The following is a 21,886-nucleotide window of genomic DNA, read 5'->3' on the forward strand; positions in this document are numbered from 1 at the left end:
CCAATAGTGACCCCCATTTTGGGATGGTTGCACATGGAGGTGGGTCATTTCTGACCACTTTACAATGTACATGTAAGATTTTGAGGGTGAACAGAAAGGAAATGCTGTAGACATATAAAGTAGACTGTTAAAATTATTGTAAAGTCTCTTAAAAATAAAATGACAAACATGTTCTACTTACTCTGTGCAGTTGGTTTTGTACAGAGAAGCAGAGATCCTCCTCTTCTTGGGTCACTGACCACTGCTCTTGGCCCCTCCCTCCTGTCGATTTCCCTCACACCAAGCAGTTTGCTATGGGGGCACCCAAACCTAGTCACAGCTCCATGTGTCCATTCAGACATGGAGCCCTGACCTGGCCCCACCCTTCTCTCCCCTGATTGGCTAACTGACTTTGATTGACAGCCGTGTGAGTCAATGGCTCTGCTGCTGTGTCTCAGTCAATCAAGAGACGAGTCCCAGATGGCACTCGTAGACATCGCTGGAAAGAGATGGGGCTCGGGTAAGTAATTTGTGGGTGCTGGGGAGGTTGCTACACACAATTTTCTTTTTTTTTTCTTAATGCATAGAATGCATTTAGATAAAAAAAACCTGCCTTTACAACTCCTTTAATGCTAAATTACACAAAATTAGGCGTCATCCCTATATAGAATACTTCACATTACTGCAAAATACTTGGACTTTGGTTAGGCCTTCAGTAGTGACCTTTACAGTGACTACTAAGTAAAAAAAGTTTTTGATATTTTATTATATATTTAATTTAAAGCATTTCATACACAAAAATGTCCTGAGAACTGCAGTCTACGGATTTCGCAGAAATCCCAGCTTCCTCAGGACTCTTCCGGTCTTATATATACATCAATGAATTTTTTTTTAAGAACCATACAACTGTAGAAAAATCATAATTCTAGTCCTTAAATCTTCATTTGCAATAATGGAATATCACATCTATGAAGCTTACTCTGCTCCTGCAGTAGACATCGAGGGGGAGGGAGTGGGGAAAAGGGGAATGGAGGGGACGGGGAAGGCTGTGTAGTCGGTGTACTTTACAACACTCATGACACCTGCATTTATGAAGAACCTTCAGATTCAAAGAGGATTTCAGACCTAAACATTTTGGTTAGGTTTAACCACTTCAGCCCTGGAGCATTTGGCTGCCAAATGACCGGGCCACATTTTTGCGATTCGGCACTGCATCGTTTTAACTGACTATTGCATGGTCGTGCAACGTGCTTCCCAAACAAAATTTACATCCTTTTTTTCCCACAAATAGAGCTTTCTTTTGGTGGTATTTGATCACCTCTGCGGTTTAAATTTTTTGCGCTATAGACAAAAATAGAGCGACAATTTTGAAAAAAAGCTTTATTTTTTACTTTTTGCTATAATTAATATCCCCAAAACATCTATTAAAAAAAAAACTTTTTTTTCTCCGTTTAGGCTGATACATATTCTTCTACATATTTTAGGTAAAAAAATCGCAGTAAGTGTTTGGTTTGCGCAATAGATATAGCGTCTAAAAAAAAATAGGGCATAGTTTTATGGCATTTTTATAATTTTTTTTACTAGTAATGGTGGCGATCAGTGATATTTTTTTCTCGTGATTGCGATATTATGGTGAACACATCAGACACTTTTGACGCCATTTTGGGACCATTGTCATTTATACAGCGATCAGTGCTATAAAAAGGCACTGATTAAGGTGTAAATGACACGGGCAGTGAAGGGGTTGACCCAGGGCTCGACAAATCCTGGTCGCCAGGTCGCCATGGCGACTAGAAATAGCATCCTGGCGACTTGGCTTGGAAGGTGGGCAAAACCTTTTTTGTGAAGTCCCCAACTTTTCCTTGTGTGAGCTGGCGCCATCTGGTGGTGGCCGTTGGTATTACAAGTTAAGCATTAAAAGGTAAACAGCAATTCTAATGTCATTTTTCACTGCCATCTTCTTACCTCTAATTAGAATCCCCAAACATTATATATATTTTTTATCCTAACACCCTAGAGAATAAAATGGCGATCGTTGCAATACTTTCTGTCACGCCGTATTTGCGCAGCGGTCTTGCAAGCTCACTTTTTTGGGGAAAAAATTACACTTTTTTTTTATTAAAAAATAAGACAACAGTAAAGTTATCCCCATTTTTTTTAATATTATGAAAGATAATGTTACGCCGAGTAAATTGATACCCAACATGTCACGCTTCAAAATTGCGTCCGCTCGTGGAATGCTGACACACTTTTACCCTTTAAAATCTTCATAGGCGACGTTTAAAAAGTTCTAGGGCTAGAATTATTTCTCTCACTCTACCAATCGCGGCGATACCTCACATGTGTGGTTTGAACACCTTTTACATATGCGGGCGCTGCTCACGTATGTTTTCGCTTCTGCGCGCAAGCTCGTCGGGACGGGGTGTGTTTTCTGGCTCCTAACTTTTTTACCTGGCTCCTAGATTCCAAGCAAATTTGCCAAACCCTGGGTTAACCGCTAGGGGGCTAGGAAGGGGTTAAGTGTGTCCTAGGGAGTGATTCTAACTGTTAGGGGAGCGTGGCTTACTGTGACACGACACTGATCACTGCTCCCGATTGAGAGCGAGCCGTTGATCAGTGTCCTGTCACTAGGCAGAACGGGGAGATGCCCTGTTTACACTGGCCTCTCCCCGTTCTGCTGCTCTGTGACCCGATCACGGGACACCAGAGGACATCGAGTTTAAGGGTCTCACGCGTATGGTCACGGAGCTTGCGGCAGGGGCTTGTGTGCTGCCGGCACGAAATTCAAAGTAACGTAAATATACCTTACTTTGCGGAGCCGTGCCCTTCTGCCAACGTAAAAGTACAGGAGGCGGTCGGCAAGTGGTTAAATAGGGTAGTGAAGGGAATATACACGTGTCTAAAAAGTTTGGTGAATGGTCCGATATCTCAAATGCAATGTGGGCCGGGTGCGTGCGACTGCACATGGCTATTAAGAGACACGTTGAGAAGTACCACCTAGCATGGAGTACACATGACTGTCGGGGTAAACCTGCTACTCACAGTCTAACATAGTGTGTGAGGTGGGGTCACGGTGCAGAGGAGCAGCGAGGGAGCGTCAAGTTCTGCTACAAATTGGGGGAAAATGGCAACGAAGACGCGTGAAATCTTGGGGCACTTGTACAGGACACAAGCCGTGAGCAGAAAATGTGTTCATGAAAAGGGAATGGGAAAGAAACGACTAAGGATGAACCAACCACGTTTGGGTCAGCCATCGACAAGCAGAACCCCAGACATGACTGAGCACGTGTGAAAAATGCTGGCACAAGATCAACGACTGACTCTCCGATTGATGGCAGAGGAATTGGGCATTAGCAAGTATATGGTGCACACCATTGAAGATTTGGGTGAGAAGCAAGATCTGTTCCTGGTTTGTGCTCCATAAGCTGACAGATGAACCGAAAGCAAAAAGTTTGGCAAGCTCTGGAGATTTCATTGCGCTGTGTAACCAGGATCCATTTTTTCTGAGAACCATTGTCTCGGCGGGATGAAATTTGGTGCTACAAGTTCGACCCCCGAATCCAAGTGGCAATCGATGGAGCTCCGCTGAGCTGGCACAGGCGGACTATTTTTTTCTATTTCACCGACCTGAAGAGCGCCATGAAAGGTGCATGTTTTGAGGACGTGGTGGCAATACAAGAATGTGTGATCGAGTCTGTGATCGGGTCTGTGATCGATTCCTAAGGAGGCTTTTGCTGAGTTTCCAGAAGCTTTATGATCATTGTGAAGGATGACGATTTTTATTTTGGAGGCAATTAAAGGTAAGTTGTTTTGTATCTTTTGTTTTGTTTGTTTTCTGATACCAATTACCAAACTTTTTAGCCACACCTCGTACATCTATTATGTTTTTATTGCAGTCTGTGTAGTCATTGGGGAGATTTTCTTGCGTTCCTTCCCAGTGACATGGGAATGTTCCTTCAGTTTTGTGTCTGGTGTTAAACTTGACACCTCTTTCTTTTCCGCAGGTTCCCCTTAACCACTTAAGACCCGGACCAAAATGCAGGTAAAGGACCAGGCCCCTTTTTGCGATTCGGCACTGCGTCGCTTTAACTGACAATTGCGCGGTCGTGCGACGTGGCTCCCAAACAAAATTGGCATCCTTTTTTCCCCACAAATAGAGCTTTCTTTTGGTGGTATTTGATCACCTCTGCGGTTTTTATTTTTTGTGCTATAAACAAAAATAGAGCGACAATTTTGAAAAAAAAATCAATATTTTTTACTTGTTGCTATAATAAATTTCCCCCAAAAATATATATATAAAAAAACTATTTTTTTCCTCAGTTTAGGCCGATACGTATTCTTCTACCTATTTTTGGTAAAAAAAATCGCAATAAGCGTTTATCGGTTGGTTTGCGCAAAATTTATAGCGTTTACAATATAGGGGATAGTTTTATTGCATTTTTATAAATAATTTTTTTTTACTACTAATGACGGGCGATCAGCGCTTTTTTTTTTTTTCGTGACTGCGACATTATGGCGGACACATCGGACAATTTTGACACATTTTTGGGACCATTGTCATTTTCACAGCAAAAAATGCATTAAAAATGCATTGTTTACTATGAAAATTACAATTGCAGTTAACCACAAGGGGGCGCTGAAGGGGTTAAGTGTGACCTCATCTCTGTTTCTAACTGTAGGGGGGTGTGGCTGTAGGTCTGACGTCATTGATTGTGATTCCCTATATAAGGGAACACACGATCGATGACGGCGCCACAGTGAAGAACGGGGAAGCTGTGTTTACACACAGTTCTCCCTGTTCTTCAGCTCCGGGGACCGATCGGGTCCCCGAGTCCCGCGACTGCACAGCTTCGGACCAATCGACGGCCAGGCTGGGAACCGAACAGGATGACGAGGACGCGTCTGGGACTTTCGAGGGGTGAGGCGCGTAAACAGGGGCTCGGGGGGCGGTGCTGTCGTATGTTTTTTTTTTTTTTTTTTTTTTTTACCTTCATGCATAGGATGCATAAAGGTAAAAAAACTTTTACCTTTACAGCCCCTTTAAGATGTATTTTTTTTTTTTTTTTCAGTCCGAAATTCCAATTATGGTCATACTATGAAGCCATTTTCCTTTCTTGTGCAGCCTAGGAAGAGACGTCTCCTCTTGCTGGGGGCATCCATTGTCCTGGAACGACACGTCGGACTGTGTAATGTGAGCCTGAAAGTGGGGGGGGAGAGACCAGCACATTCTTGAACCAGGGCCGACAATTGACCATGTGAAAGGCTCGCAGTGTTTTCTTTCTCACTAGTGTGTCGGAGAACAGTGTGAAGCCTTTCTGGAGCGGCCAGTGCGGTTAAATGCCGGGATTTACATAATCACATTTAATATTCCTTTCCCATCTTTACATTCATCTCCTCTTTCCTTCCTTCCGTCATTACCGAGGCCGTTCTTCCTGCTGGCTTTGTGGTCAGAGCTAAAACCAATACGTGGAGCCGGTCCTCTTGGTCAGGTGCCACCTCATGAATCTTGGCGGATGACGCTTGGGACGCGCACCACACTAGCGGCTATAGACATCTCTCATAACAGACTAATTGTTTGGGCCCATTCACCAAGGCCTTGAAGTGTGTATCTAGCCCGTAAGGCCGTATATCTAGCATTTCCTGGAGGTTAGCTGCCTCTCCTGCTCTTTCTAAAGACCACTTGTCCTCTCGGTAACACCAGGAATGGTAAATTAATTGGTTTATTTGTACCAATCCTACAGGGGGTCGTAGTAAAGCAATTTAACTTGGTGGATTGGGAATTCGTCTGCGGAAACATCAGGGGCATGACTTGTAATTTCCGTCTTTACAAGACGCTCCTGTGTTTTTATGATTCCTAAACAAGCTAGATAGAGAGGCTAGACTTTGCAATCTTCTGGAATACTTGGACTGGGTCCTGTAAGTTTTCGTTCCAAGCTGTCCATGACCTGCTGATCTTATGTTTAACTTATTTATTCTTTTTTTTTTTTTTCCCCCTGTGTAGGAAGTATACATATTTTCCTGAATAAGAGGTTATCAATGTTTTTTGTTTTTGACTTATTTAACCACTTGAGACCCGCGCTATTGACAAAAGACGTCAACGGCGTGGTTCTCAGGTGCCAAGTGGACGTCTTTGGACGTCATTTGAAAGCAGTACCCGCGCGCGCCACTGGGGGGCGCGCGGTGGGTTACCACTTTGCCACCGCATCGCTGGGGACCCGATGCGTGTACCTGGCGGCCGCGATGTCCGCTGGGTACACGCAATCGTCAGTGACACAGCCGGTAACAGCAGGGACGTGGAGCTCTGTGTGTAAACGCAGAGCTCCACGTGCTGTTAGAGGAGAGGAGACCGATCTGTGTCTCTTGTACATAGAGACACAGCATCGGTCACCTCCCCCAGTCCCCCCCTCCCCCACACAGTTAGAACACACCCAGGCTACACATTTAACCCCTTCCTCACCCCCTAGTGTTAACCCCTTCCCTGCCAGTCACATTTATACAGTAATTAGTGCATATTTATAGCACTGATCGCTGTATAAATGTGAATGGTCCCAAAATTGTGTCATAAGTGTCCGATACGTCCGTCGCAATATCGCAGTCCCAATAAAAATCGCAGATCGCCGCCATTACTAGTAAAAAAAAAAAATAATGAAAAAAAATCATAATTCTGTTCCCCATTTTGTAGGCGCTATAACTTTTGCGCAAACCAGTCGCTTATTGCGTTTTTTTTTTTTTTTTACAAAAATACGTCGAAAAATACGTATCGGCCTTAACTGAGAAAATTTTTTTTTTTTTTTTTTTTTAAAATGGGATATTTATTATAGCAACAAGTAAAAAAAATATATATTTTTTTTAAATTGTCGCTCTTTTTTTGTTTATAGCGCAAAAAATAAAAACCGCAGAGGTGATCAAATACCACCAAAAGAAAGCTCTATTTGTGGGGAAAAAAGGACGTCAATTTTGTTTGGGAGCCACGTCACACGACCGCGCAAATGTCAGTTAAAGTGACGCAGTGCCGGAAGCTGAAATTTCACCTGGGAACGAAGGGGGTTTATGTGCCCAGTAAGCAAGTGGTTAAAGGGGCAATCAAGGCAAAAAGTAAAATCGGTGCTAAGTAAGCTATCAAGTGCACAATAGATTCCAACACTGGTTTTAGTTAAACGTTTGGAGTCGCATGGTGACGGGGGATCCACTCAAAGCAAAACTACACTTCGTAAGCAGATACCGGAGACCATCAACGCACTACTACTATATGTACGCTGCACCTACCCATAGATGTGCATTACGGGTACAGCTTCCCTAAAATTCAGACTCGCCAGTTAAGGTGCGGACTCCCTGACATGGAAATCGGGTAAAAATAATAGTACAGGGAGAAGGAAAAACCCTCTGAGAAAGAAGTGACGAGCGGGCCACGCTGCTTATATCAGGAAATATATTTATTGCACAAAATGTATACAAAACTATACAGAAACTAGGCACCCACCACCAAAACCTAGACTACATTAAAATAAGACAAAGTTGTCTAAAAGCAGCTGCGTCACGCATACAGCAAGCACACATCATATACCCAATTCGATAGCAAAATAAAGATACAGTGGAACCTCGGATTACGAGCATAATCCGTTCCAGGAGAATGCTCGTAATCCAAAGTACTTGCATATCAAAGGGAGTTTCCCCATAGAAGTCAATGGAAATGAAAATAATTAGTTCTGCGTTGACTTCAACGGCATGCAATTCCGCATGGGGCTAGAGGTGGGGGGGGGGGGGGGGGGGGGGCGCTGGAAAGCTTCGGAAACACCCGAAGACAGCTTGGCTGAACTCGAAAAACCTTGGAAGGGCTCCGGAACAGAGTATTTCTGAGACTCGGCTCCAGCGCCCCCTCCACCTCAGGCCAAACGTGGTACTGCACACCGCTTTGTCTTGAATCCTGCTCGTTTTGAGAGACCACACTCGCAAACCGAGTCAGGATTTGAAAAAATACAGTGCTCGTATTGCAAAACACTCGTTAACCGCGTTACAGTGGAACCTCTGGTTCAGAGTATCAGTATAGCGTTGTACCGCCCAGGGTCGCCGTTCGGATACCTCGGCTAAAGATGGCTCCCACTGGCGGAGTGTGCCGGGCACTTGCACTAGCGTAGCGCGATGCATCACCCGTGACGTATAAAACGTCATTGCCATGGTGTCGTTGCTGACATGTTTCACCCTATGACGAGGGATTTCTCCTTGAGAACCCTGGGCGGTACAATGCTATACTGATATCGGTAGTTTTACTCAACAAAGCTTGTGGGACTTCTGTGCGGCAATTGAGTACTCTGGCTGATTAAACTACCGCAATGTGAAGATTCCATCTCAACAATGCAGCTCAGTGGACACCTATTTTCTGTGGTTGGGTGAGCGGACTCTGTGGTCCTTATACTTTCCAAGTTTGCATAAAAGGCTTGTGGTCACCTGAAATTGGCTTCCGACCAACTGCTTAATGCAGAGTTCCACCCATATAAAAGTCAGCAGCTACAAAAAGTGTAGCTGCTGACTTTTATTAATCGGACACTCACCTGTCCCAGGTTCCAGCGATGCGGTCGTACAAAGCCCCGCTTATTTCCCCCTCCTCTCTGCGGCAACGGCATTGTGACTGTGGGCACCCGGCTGTGGCTTCACAGCCGGGCACACACTATGCATGCGCGAGCCTCGCTCCGTGCCATGAGTGACCGGGAAATCGTCTGGGATTAATACAGCCACCACCGCCCGGAGTGACGATCCATGCAGAGTTCCAGGTCTGCCGAGACCATCGTGCCTTTTAGACTTACTGTTAGTATTAACATGCGAGTCCACACCTGTTGGTAAGAGTACCCATTTTATTTATCTTTGATGTTTTGGATGACTACTTCAGACAAGCCATATACTATATGAGAAAATATCCATCTAGTACTCATTCATTTTGAACTGTGAATTACCCACCTGTTGAAGTGATCCATTTATTTGTTTGGAGACTCATCATTTGGACTTTATTTGCTCACCATTGGCCATGTTTAATTTACATTGACCATCATATATTAGCGCTGCACTTTTTGTTTCACAATTGCTTTGTACTTTGTTTGTGTGCTAGCTGCTTGTTTATTGTATTTGATTTAGCGCAGTTTTTTCCCTTTCTTTCGTGAATTTCTCACTTCCTGTTCCTCCTCAGTAAGCTGTTCTAGCTGACTAACCCCCATGGATGATGGTGGAAAGCTTACAGAGGAGAAACAGGAAGTGAGAAATTCAGACAAAGAAAAAAAACATTTGGGCCCGGATTCTCAAACGAGTTAGGCCGGCGTATCTCCAGATACGCCGTCGTAACTCTGAGTCCGAGCCTTTGTATCTATGCGCCTGATTCTTAGAATCAGTTACGCATAGATTTGTATTGGATCTGACCGGCGTAAGTCTCTTACGCCGTCGTATCTTAACTGCATATTTACGCTGGCCGCTAGGGGCGTGTATGCTGATTTACGCCTAGAAATATGTAAATCAGCTATATACGCAAATTCACGAACGTACACCCGACCGACGCAGTACTGATACGCCGTTTACGTTAGGCTTTTCCCGGCGTAAAGTTACCCCTGCTATATGAGGCGTACCAATGTTAAGTATGGACGTCGTTCCCGCGTCGAATTTTGAAAATGTTACGTCGTTTGCGTAAGTCGTTCGCGAATAGGGCTGGGTGTCATTTATGTTCACGTCGAAAGCATTGGCTTCTTGCGGGTTAATTTGGAGCATGCGCACTGGGATAATTTCACGGACGGCGCATGCGCCGTTCGTAAAAAGCGTAATTTACGCGGGGTCACATAAAATTTACATAACACACGCCCACATCTACCACATTTGAATTAGGCGGGCTTACGCCGGCCTATTTACGCTACGCCGCCGCAACTTTCGTTTGAGAATACGGCACTTGCCTGTAAAAGTTGCGAAGGCGTAACGTAAATAGGATACGTTACGCCCGCACAAAGATACGCCATTCTACGTGAATCTGGGCCTTAGAAGCGAAAACGAAGAACAAGGTAAGTGATCCAACAATGCACTAGCTTAAAGGAACCCATTTAGAAAATAAACAAACCTTTACAACCCCTTTAAAGCGGAAGTTTTGGGTGGAACTCCGCTTTAATGTGTAAAAAAAAAAAAAAAAAAAAAACACATCGGAATTGCTCTGTTAAACGGCCAGATATAGAATACCTGAAATTTCCAACCATAAGTGGTTTTATACCGCTCTTCATACAGAATATTTTATCAAGCCACATAACAGCAATTCAGCTTAATCCAGTGTTATGTTAATTATGGTCTTTTTCTTCTATTGTGTTGACTTAAAAATCAATACCCTGGTATCCCCTAGTAGGGGACCTGTTTACATATAGTGATGGGATATGCACATTGATCTATGGTGATACACACTCGGATCCATGTGCTTACTCAACAGTCACTTCTAGCACTTTATTTTGCTATCAAATTGGGTATATGTGTGCTTGCTCTATGTGTGACACAGCTGCTATTACTTGGACAGCGTTGTCTTATTTTAATGTAGTCTAGGTGTTGGTGACTGTATACATTACTGCCTGGTCTGCCCATAGTAATAATGGCAGCTGGTGCTTTTCCCTGCCTCATCCAGGTCAGGCTGCACAGTGTCAGATTTTTCTATGGTGCAGATGGCTTTGCTTGTTGCTGTGCTGGCGGCTGATCTGTGCGCCCCTATTCACTAATTGAATTCTGTTGCGTTGTGCCTCCCAACTGCCTTCATTTTTGCGACATTTGATGCCTGGCTTTCTAAACGCTGACTTGGATGATCCTGGTGGGAGAATAAGAGTTTCGTAGCACTACCGCCTACTTCACTACTGACCGTTTGGGAGGAGGTACAATTTATGGCAATAGCCATGGAGTATGCATGTAAAAAGTTTGGGAACCACTAGTACATCACTTAAGTCTTGCAACTCTACTTAAAGTGGAGTTCCACCCATTTTTTTATGTTTGTCTGTGCTGCATGCTCTAATCTCATAGTGTTCAGAATGGACAATTTTTATTTAATTTGTTGCTTGTAAATACCTTTTATTTTGTAGTCCTTCATTACTTCCTCCTCCTTATTTGCCTAGGCTATTTGCAAGGGTTTCTGGGATAGGCATCATGTTTCCCAGTAGTCCTTGCAAACCTGACTGAAACCCATTACATTGCTTGTGCACTGAGCATGTGCGAGATATGCAAAGCTGAAATCCAGGAAGTCATACAGTCTGGCTTCATGATGCCCACACTTAAGATGGCCACGGTCTATTTCTAGATTATAAACTATTTAAATGCTGTAACAACCTAACAAAACGGACCTTAGTTTACAGACTAACTTTACTAGAATACATTAAGCTTGTGTATTACAGGGGTATTTATATTTAAAAAGTGAAATTGTGGGTGGAACTCCCCTTTAATGACTTAGAAACAACATGAACATCACACGACCTAGTGCAATCAATTATTGTAATCGAATATTTTGATACATGTAGTGCATTTCACTACTATTTTTATGTAATCAAAATATTTTTATATTAGTTTGCTAGAGTAAAATAATTTGTAGAATTGCTGATGCTTCTGGGAAATGCTTCAACTGCATCAGTAAATCCACTTGTTGCCTGTAATCTCGTTTATCTTCAAACATTGTAATGGGATGCAAGATGATTGGATGAATGTTACAGCCATTCAGAAGGCAGCCTTTGTTTCCCTATCCGGTTTACAGCTGAACTGCAGGCTTCATGTTCCCCATCCCAGAGCATTGCATTTTTTCCCCTTCTTTTTCTTATGTCTTCTGGCTGGTCATGTGATGAGCTGGATATTCTTCCTCTTTAGTCTGTTTAGGTGGTCGTCAGTGCCACCCTCTCCATCAATACACTGAGTGCAGGGCGCTGTGCTTTGGGTTTAAGATATCATTCAGTCTGAAGGACTTTGGACAACTTTTGGTGAAGAAGCGTTACTGCAGGGGACAGCACTGAAAGTGTTTTTTAAACCAAAAATAGTCAAAAAAAGAGGGGTAATGCTACGCTGTATGGGGTGAGTGGAAAAGGACTAAGTGAATATAACTAGTATTAAGAAATGGTGATCAGTCAATCAAATGTTAAACATGTAGGACATATGTTAAAACAAATGATACATATGTAACACTCAAACAAATATGAAGCCAAAATAAATAAACCTTAAAAAGGTAAAGTGCAGAGTGCAATTGTGCAAAAAACATGCATAACGAAAAAAAAGTCCTCAAATAGAATGTTGTATCCAAAAATCTTCAATATTGCAACAATGTATAAACTTCAGTATTCATGTTCAAACGGCAACAACATGAAGTACCAGTGCTGGTGTCGGGTTGCCAACGTGGATATCAAATAGGAAAGTGCTCCTTTCCCCCTTGTGATCAGTGAGGAATGTTCCCTTATCTTACTGCTGTAAGGTAACATCATATAAAGATCTTTCTAGGTACAAGCGGCATAGACTCCAGTCGTTTCCTGGTGAGGCGTCTCTTGATACTGTTTTACCTAGGACTCTAAACGGAGTCTCCCTTTGGGGCCCCGTCTGATATATAAGCAGCGATCCTCACAAAAGGAGATGCATACGCCAATGGTGTAGTAGTTTAAAATATTTATTGATAAAAAAAACAAATCGGGGTACTCACAATAACGTGCATAAAATCAGCATAAAACAAGCCGCTTGCTCACACATGTAACCTCCGGTGTCACAACGCGTATTCGTCACGGTCGCGTGACTTCATCAGGATGGACAATGATCCTAAACACACTGCAAAAGCAACCTAGAAGCTTTTGAAGGAAAATAAGTAGAATATTCTGCAATGGCCGAGTCAATAACCTGATCTCAACCCAATTGAGTATTTCACTTGCTGAAGGCAAATCTAAAGGCAGAAAGACCCACAAAAAACAACTGAAGACAGCTGCAGTTAGAACCTGGAAAAACATCAGAAAGGAGGAAACCCAGTCTTTGTGATGTCCATGGGTTCCAGACTCCAGGCAGTCATTGCCAGTAAAGGATTCTCAACAAAATATTTAAAAATATATACTTTTTTTATTTATGATTTATATTCATTTAAGCCCCTGAAAATGGGGGGACTGCGTATTAAAAATGGTTGCAGTACCTTACATTTTTACTTTAATATTTATGTTCAACTCCTTGAATTCAAGCGGAAAGTCTGTACTACTTCAAATTTCTTCGGAATGTTATGTTTTAATTTTACACAGCCAAACGTATTATTTTTTTATTTTTCTGATTCCTTTTGGCTGGTTATGCGATAAGCTAAGTATTCTCTTTGTTTGTTTTTTTTGTTTGCATCAGCACCACCCTCTACATCAATACACTGTAAGAGCAGGGTGCTATGCTTGGATGATAGTCCTTTCATTCCAGAAGACTGAGGACACTTTGTGGTGAAGATGAGGTACTGCAGGGGACAGGTAGAAAAGAAGGTAGCAGCACTTCCAGAGAATAAAAACGGCTCATTTTTTATTGTGCAAAAATAAGAATGAAAGACATGCCACACACACTCAACCCACGGAGGGGGTCAGCAGATGCGTTTCACACTTCTATGCTCAAGCATTGCTTCTGCAGCGGACAACCTGAGCTGCTGTCCTGCTGGAGGATAAAGAAAAAAAATGCACAGTTGAGATTTAAATGTGGCGTATGTTTAAAGCTTGTTTGAAGTCTTTAATTTTTTTTTTTTTTACCTGTTGTTGCACCCAAATAACAGGTTTTCATTATCCTTCCTGTCAGATCAGTATAGTATTGTTGTGATCAGTGCCTGCAACTTTCTTTGTGAGGGCAACAGGCTTGCTGCAACGGTCAAGCGCCTTACCTGCTCAGTAGACCAATAGCTCTGCTGTAAGCAAAGTTACCCTCCTGCTAATTGTAGAGATATTGGTCTGAGTGAGTGGTAAGGGGGAGTGTGGAAATTGAGACCACTACAGTGACACGATTGCTTTCTCAGTACTAATCTGCGGGCTTGTGGCTGAGCACAGACTGCATTAGTGGCAGTGGGATATTCTTAAACTGATATGACCTTTTCAGGTCAGATATTGTTAAACCCTTTATTTTGGTGCACCCTAAGCCTCCGTTCACATTGAGTGCGGCTTTGAAATCGTGTGATTTTGTCTGAAATTGCATGCTTTCAAAGCCGCATCTCGTTACAACTTTGAAGACATCTGTGCGGCTTCATGCACAGATGTCTATTGAAGTTGCACCCGAAATTGCCAAAAGTAGTGCATGTACTACTTTTTCAAATCAATTTGGCACCGCAATGTCGGCATTGCATCAATTTGAACACTGCCATTGTTGGCAATAGGATGTGACTTGTCATGCGATTTGAACTTTCAAATTGCATGACAAATCGCTCCAATGTGAGCGGGGGCTTAGTTCAAGGTCAGTGCATTTTTTAAAGCCCTTAAAAGAGAAGTATGGCTGTTTTTTTTATTTATTTTTTTAATATATACATTTTTTAAACTTTCCTAGGTAGGTGTAGCATCGGTCCGATACTGCATCTGTTCCCTGGCGCCTCTAACACTGAGAACCGATCGATCGAACACCACCAATTGCTTGTTTCTCACAGTTCCCCGAGCAGAGAGCTGCTGACTGTCAGGTACAGTTCTCTGCTCTCTTCCCTCCTCACTCATTGGAGCACTGGGCCATGGAGGAGGTGGGGGCGGCCGGCTCAGCCCCTCGGTGGCTCGCTGAGAGGCTGAGCCGAGTGTTGGTCCAGGGATCTGGTGGATCTAGACTTTATTGTTACGGTGACACAGAGCCTGGACCGACTTCTGTGATGTCGGCAGAGAGCGGACTTTAGCTCTCTGCTGAAATAGAGTCCCAGGAGTGCAACACGAACTGCACTCCTGTGATCCATAGAAGTAAAGCCAAATGAGCTTTGACTATACGTCTCCTTTTAAGCCACTGGATCAACATAATGGCTAGGCAGCTAGTATTTTCAATAGAACTTGGCAATGGTAGCCTTTGCGTCACTCACCAAAAATTTCCTTAACTTCCTGCCAACCCTTCTGAATTCCGGGAGGCCAAGGCAGTCCGTCCAATGATGTGACCTCTGTAATTGGCTGTACAGCGGTCACATGATTGGAAGATCCCAATCATAAACCATGATCTGAAGAGGTCTGTGAAAACATACTGGCTGTACTGTGGATGTCCTTTGGGCACAGAAATGTGGTGACTTTTTTATCACTACCTGGTCTGCTCAGGACCAGCACAGCTTTTCTTTGGATTAGACCCATGAACTGAGCTGCAGATTGGGAAGATGGAGTGGGGCTCATAGGAAATAATGGCCTATGCGCCAAAGATCTATAGCTTGCTGCATGCAGCAAGTGAAGTCAGTGCCTGAATACTTGTTGGTAATAAGTGACTTAGAAATTGATGAAACCAGGGGATCAGCACCACACCAAAAGAACTAGCATTTTCATATGGAAGTCTGTAATTGCAGCCTACACATCTATGTTGTGACCGAATTCTGTTTTGAGAACATTTTCGCGTTGCATTGGGCTTGTACAGGAGTATGATTGTTGACCTTGCTGGGTGAAGTAGAAGGCATAGCATTTCTTTAAATTACACCTGTGCTTAGGCTATGGACATAAAGTATTTAATTATTTAAATATTTTCAGTAAATAGTATGAGAGACTTTAAGTGGTTGTAAAGGTAAAAGGTTTATTACAACCACTTTTTATATGAGCCTGATCTCGATCCAGTGCTACTACTTTGACTTCTATGGGATGCAATATCGCATGCGGCCAGAGGCAGGGGGGCGCCGGAGAGCCTCAGAAAGGGCCCAGGACACTTCGGCTGACCTTGGAAAGACTTCCTACCCAAGATTTGCAGAGGTCAGCCGTGCTGTCCTTGGGCCTTTCCGTGCATTTTCGAACGGCTCCGGCGCCCCCACCCCAGGCCAAAAGTGGTACTGCACACCTTTACCATGTGATCAGCTGTGTCCAATTCACAGCCAACCCCATGTAAACAAATGTTGGTTATTGCCATTTCAGTGCTGTATCTGTGTGAGGAAAGGAAAGACGATAAACCTGTGACAGCACACATTTACACTTCAGTGCCGCCTCATCAGTGCACATCAGTGAAGAAGATTACTTATTTGTAAAAATTTACACAGAAATGGGGGGGAAAAAGGTGTTATTTATTTTTATTTTTGGTCTTTTGTTTAAGAAAAGAATAAAAACCCCAGTAGTAATTAAAGTGGAAGTCCATGCAAAAACGAAAATCCCTGCATCTATAGATGCCACCGATCGAACACTAACCTCTCTATCCCTGTAAAGAAAAAATGTGTTTACATAGCTTTTTGGAAGCCGATCTGACCCTCTCCGACCGGATCCCACGCTGAGCTGTCAGCTGTGGCTTCACTGTAGAGACGGGTGCAGAGAAGACGGATGACAACGAAGCCCATAGTAACTCTATGGGTAACGTCACTTCCCATTCATTTCACAGTCATTGTCGGCTGTGTTCTTTCCAGAGTTTCCGCCGCTGGAGATCGGGATCGAAGCGGGGCAGATCAGCTTCCAAAAAGGTATGTATACAATTTTTTTCTTTACAGGGATAGAGAGGTTAGTGTTAGATCCGTGGTTTCTATAGATGCAGGGATTTTAGTTTTTTCATGATCTTCCACTTTAAAAACCACCAAAAGAAAACTCTATGCAATATAATATGAAATTCAGTTTTGGGCATCAGTTCACAAAAAGGATATCGGGGGAACTGGAGAAAGTGCAGATCAGGGCAACCAAAATAAGGATGAGCTCGGCTTTCTATTGCAAAGTGCAGGAAAGCCAAACGTACACTGTGTTGGTAAACCGCAGTGCATCAGTGTGAAAGCTGCCTTGGGCCCCTTTCACAAGGTCAGTCTGACCCAATTGGACCCTCCATTCACCTCTAAGGAGTGGCAGATGTAAACCGACTTGTGTCCTACCTCCAATCCGATCCGCTAACAAAAAAAGTATAGTGGGCTGTGTCCGAGTCCGCTTTGCATATGCAGAGCAGACACAGACCTGCCATCCGCCCGCTCCATTTATTGTGGACCGCGACCGGGTTACCAAGTCGCTTAGGTAGCCTTTGCGCTTCAAAAGGTTCGGCACCCCTAGATTAGAGGTACTGTATTTTCTCTTGAGAAGAGGAGATAAAGGGGGGATATGATTAACATGTACAAATACAAAAGTGATCCATATAGTGAACTTGGTGTTGAGTTCTTCACTTTAGGTCATCATAGAGGACAAGGGGGCACTCTTTATGTCTAGAGATAAAGAAATACGGAAATGGTTTCTTCACTGTAAGAGCCGACTCACACTACCGCGACCTGAGGGCCACTTGAGTCGCCCCAAGTCGCGCGACATGACATATTACATTTAAGTGAATGAGAGCCGTCTTAATGCACACTACTAAAGTCTCACTGAAGCAACTTTCCAGGAAAAGAAAATATTTTTCTCAGACAAACACCTCCTTCCCACAGAGCAGATTATTCTGTGATTGGCCACTGGCAAAGTCGCCTGTCCTGGAGGCGACTTGAAGTCACGTTGTAAGTCGCTCCAAGTAGCGCTGAAGTAGCGCTTAAGTCGCATCCAAGTTGCCTTGTAAAGTCGCGCTGGAAGTCGTGTTGCCCCAGTGTGAACCGGCACTAAGACCCCTTTCAAACTGAAGCGTTTTTACAGCGTTTTAGCGTTAAAAACAGCGCTATTAAAACGCGCTCCATGCATCTCAATGGACCCTTTCACACTGAGCAAGCAGCATCTTTGGAGCAGCTTTTGGGCGCAGAAAAAAACGCTCCAAAAACGCCCCTCTCCATTGAAATGAATTGAAAGTGCTGTAAAAACCCCTTACCCTTTCACACTGAGGCACTTCAAAAACGCCCTAAAACATTAGGGTCTTAGCAGTGCTTTACCAGCACATTGGGGATTGCAGATGAGGCTTCGCTCGAATAACGCTCGAAAAACTGTTCCTCTGTTATCAGCCTGAGAACTCCTGACATATTTTTTGACTTTTTTGACAAAAGCAGCCTGAATCTTTTGTCAAAGGAGGTCACTAAAATAGAGTAGCAGAGAGCAGCTCCTATTACAAAACAGCTCTGAGAGTCTCTTCCTATAATGAGAGGGGGTGTGTGCCTTTCTTCCAATCAGCAATGTTAACTATCTTGGCTGTATGCCCAGACATCACACTCTGTGTTAACCAGGAAGAGTAAATCTCCTAACAGGATCTCAACTTTCTAAACAGTATATAAATGTGAAGACAGCAGATATACATATAAAACCTATATAGGGAGATTTGGTTAATCTCTGTGTATCATCTGAGGCTGTCCACTTCACTGGGTGTATGGAGGGTTTACATCCACTTTAAAACAAACTGTGCATCTCTGACTAAAGTTGAACCAGCCCTTAAAATAAGCCCCCGCAGACCTCTGTAGCTGCCGGCACTGTGGACAAGTTAATCCTCAAATTCACAAGAGAGCCTCTGAAGTCAGGTTTCGGTTGGTCACTTTGTAATATCTTACGGCCTGAAGGAATAATTTTAGCAGGGGGTTCCCTGGGATCTAAACATTGGGGTGGATTCAGCAAGCAATTACGCCTGCGTATCCATAGATACGCAGCGTAAATGCTAAGTAGCGCCGGCGTATCGACTTTCTGTATTCAGAAAGCTCGATACGCCGACTGTAGCCTAAGATATGACTGGCATAAGGCTCTTATGCCGTCGTATCTTAGGCTGCATTCTTACGCTGGCCGCTAGGTGGCATTCCCGTAGTGGTCAGCGTAGAGTATGCAAATTGCATACTCACGCCGATTCACAAACGTACGCGCGCCAGGCGTTCGAGTTTTACGCCGTTTGCGTTCGTCGCTTTCTGACTAAGGCTGCTCCTGCTATTAGGAGACGCAGCCAATGGTAAGTATACACGTCGTTCCCGCGTCGCGATTTTCGAAATTTACGTTGTTTGCGTAAGTGAATCGTGAATGGCGCTGGACGCCATTTACGTTCACGTTGAAGCAAATGACGTCCTTGCGACGTCATTTACCGCAATGCACATCGGGAAATTTTCCCGACGGAGCATGCGCAGTACGTTCGGCGCGGGAACGCGCCTAATTTAAATGATCCACGCCCCCTACGGGATCATTTAAATTACGCGCGCTTACGCAGGCGACTTTTACGAAACGCCCCCGCAAATTACGGAGCAAATGCTTTGTAAATGAAGCGTAGCTCAAGTAATTTACGGAGGCGTAGCGTAAAAACGGTACGCTGCGCCTCCGTAGCAGTGCGCGCCCCTACCTGAATCCACCCCATTCTTTTTTTGAGTTCCTATGAGGTGCAAAGACCCTTTTTGCAATGGCCATGTCAGGTGTGCAAGGCTGAAAACTCCGCTGCACTGAACTTTTACCCAAGTAGTAGAAGCTCCTGGGTAGTTTAACATGGGACAGAACCTTTTTTAGAAGCTTTTCGGGTGCAGTTTTGTAAACCAGATAAAGTTGTCTTTCAACAGCAAGTAGTCCTGAAATACCGCAGAGAGCTTTTATTTCAGCCGCTTTGTTAATACAGGTTTGGTTCCAGGCAGTTTCTCACGTTTTATGTTGAGGTCCACAAATACGTTCTACCATAGCTTGGAAGTTCACGGTGATTTCGCCCCAGTGATGGCTCCCCCGGCACCACCAGACACGGACATCCAGTCCAGTGAAAGCATCAGCTCCGTTTCTCGCTTCCTGTCCCTGATTTATATTTCATTTCCGATGATAATTCACGGCACAGTTCCCCGTTCCAAAAGTGTGACAGCTTGTAGCTTTTGCTTTGTTACACTGATGGACATTTGGTTTCAATTAGAAAGTGAGTATTCGGCCAGAACTGAAGACCACCTTAGAGATAAAATTGAGATTTCCAAGAAACAAAGCGGAGAATGAGCTTGGAGGATCAGGAATGAAGAGCTTGGGCTGAAGGAAATGCACAGAGCGAGCCAAAACAAGGGGATTATGAGCTGGGCTCGGATTGCATGATAAGCACAATAGAGGCTGCATAGGAGATACTGCAAGCCAGAGCTTGTGTCTGCAATATATAATAATATTGATGATTATACTTCCCTTCTGATTCCACCCAACCTTGAAGCTGAAGTTTTAATCCACTTATATTGTGGTTCATCCCCTTCCCCCCCTTTCCAATTCATCAACATGCTAATTAAAGTTTGTAATACTTTACGCTGTGTCTCTGTGCTTCTCTATGCAGTGCAGACAAATCATTACTGGTGGGAGGGTACGTAGCTTCCTGAGAGAAAAAAAAAACACCCTAATTAATCTGCACGTGTGATGCTGACCCTTCACTAAGGAAAGAGCCAAATGACGGTGGATTGCTTCCATCATGGAGAGCAGTGATCAGGACAGTAGTGAAATCACAGGGTATGACTTCACCCATTCTCACAACTGTGCTAACACTAACTAGAGCTATGAGAGAAAACTTTAATGGTTCATCTTCTACACAATCAACACTCCAGATTTCCACATTAACGTGACCATGTTTTCATTTCATTTCACTTTTTGAGTTAAGGCCTAGAATAATAGGCGAGCGCATGGGGTGTGCTGGGTGCGCCTGGGCACACCCTAATCTCCCTGTGCGACACAGATTGCCCCTTTTCCCCCAGGCCCCTCCCGTAGCCCCTCCTGTAGCGCCTCCGGCTTCCCTCCTCTTCTCTCCTGCCACGGCGCAGGAAGTTTAGACCCCTGATATTTCCACTAACTGGGCATCTAACAAAATTGTAAAGAAGATTAAAAAAAAAAAAAATTGTAAAAAATAAATAAAAATAATAAAAAATAAAACTACTGACACTAATCTCTGCCCTACTGACACCATGTTTTTATACATTTTTAAAATGTTTACATTTTATTTATAAGTGTGTGTATGAGATAGATAGATATGTATGTATTGTGACAGGAAGTCAGGTAAATCTGTGGGTGTTGTCACAAACGGGAGATACATTTCTGCCTCGTTTAGACAATACACCAATTGTTATTAGGCGTCGGCTGCAAAAGTCGCCAGAAAAGGTCTAAGGGCGTTGGAAAACTTCAGCTGTTCAGAACGAGGCAATTAAGGCCTCTATAAGTAATCCAGAGGATTACCACTGAATTGCTGCATCCTGAGGCTTTGTGAGTAAGGAGAGCAGTGTACTGAAAGTCTTCTGAGGAGGTGAGGAGATGATTGATTTTTCTGTGTGATAAAAATCAAAAGACTATTGTTTTTCTGCTGTATGACCAGCAGTGTCTGCCCAGCACTAGGCTGTGCCAGACCCCATAGATAGGTTCCTGTGTGGTGAAGGTAGACGGCCCAAGTGGCCAGGGTTTATTTTATGTTTGATTTTGTTTATGCTGTTTGGATGCTCGCACTTGTTTCCAGCAAGATGGAAGAATAAACCAAAATCTTTGTTTTCAACCGTCTTCGACTGCCTGTTTGTATAAATTCAGTGTGTAGTGAACCCATCCAGGGGGTCACACACCCCGCTACTGAGCTAACCCCTTACAGTATATATGTAGATCTCTCTCTCTCTCATATATATCTATCACTCACTTTTTGACCCTGCAAATCAGTTGCAAATAGTGTGTGCGTGTTATACACCGATACTGCAATATGGGCTGCCTCACAGAGAATGGGAAGGGGGGTAGGACGAGTGCCGTCGAATTACATACAGCAAGAATCTTCTCTTTACTCAGCGGCCTCTGTAATAGGAAGTCCCTTCTCCTGGGCCGGCGTTGGACCAAGGTTCTGTCTATCATAGAAGCCGGTCCAGGAGGCGGGACTTTGTAGTTACGAAGCCGCCGAGTAAACGGGAGATTCTCACTATGTAATCTGACGGCGCTCATCCCGCCCCCTCCCTGAGATGGGCATTAATCAGGCTGCATTC

The 21,886-nt window shown here is 43.8% G+C and overlaps 1 protein-coding gene across 2 annotated transcripts in view; it reads left to right on the top strand.

The window, feature by feature from the left end:
* The window catches only part of DYM (dymeclin), a 546,263-nt gene that overhangs the window by 39,554 nt on the left and 484,823 nt on the right, over positions 1–21,886 (top strand). The gene's annotated exons all lie outside the window — the stretch shown is intronic.

The sequence above is a fragment of the Rana temporaria genome, chromosome 1, assembly GCF_905171775.1.
Source record: "Rana temporaria chromosome 1, aRanTem1.1, whole genome shotgun sequence".
Classification (NCBI taxonomy): domain Eukaryota; kingdom Metazoa; phylum Chordata; class Amphibia; order Anura; family Ranidae; genus Rana; species Rana temporaria.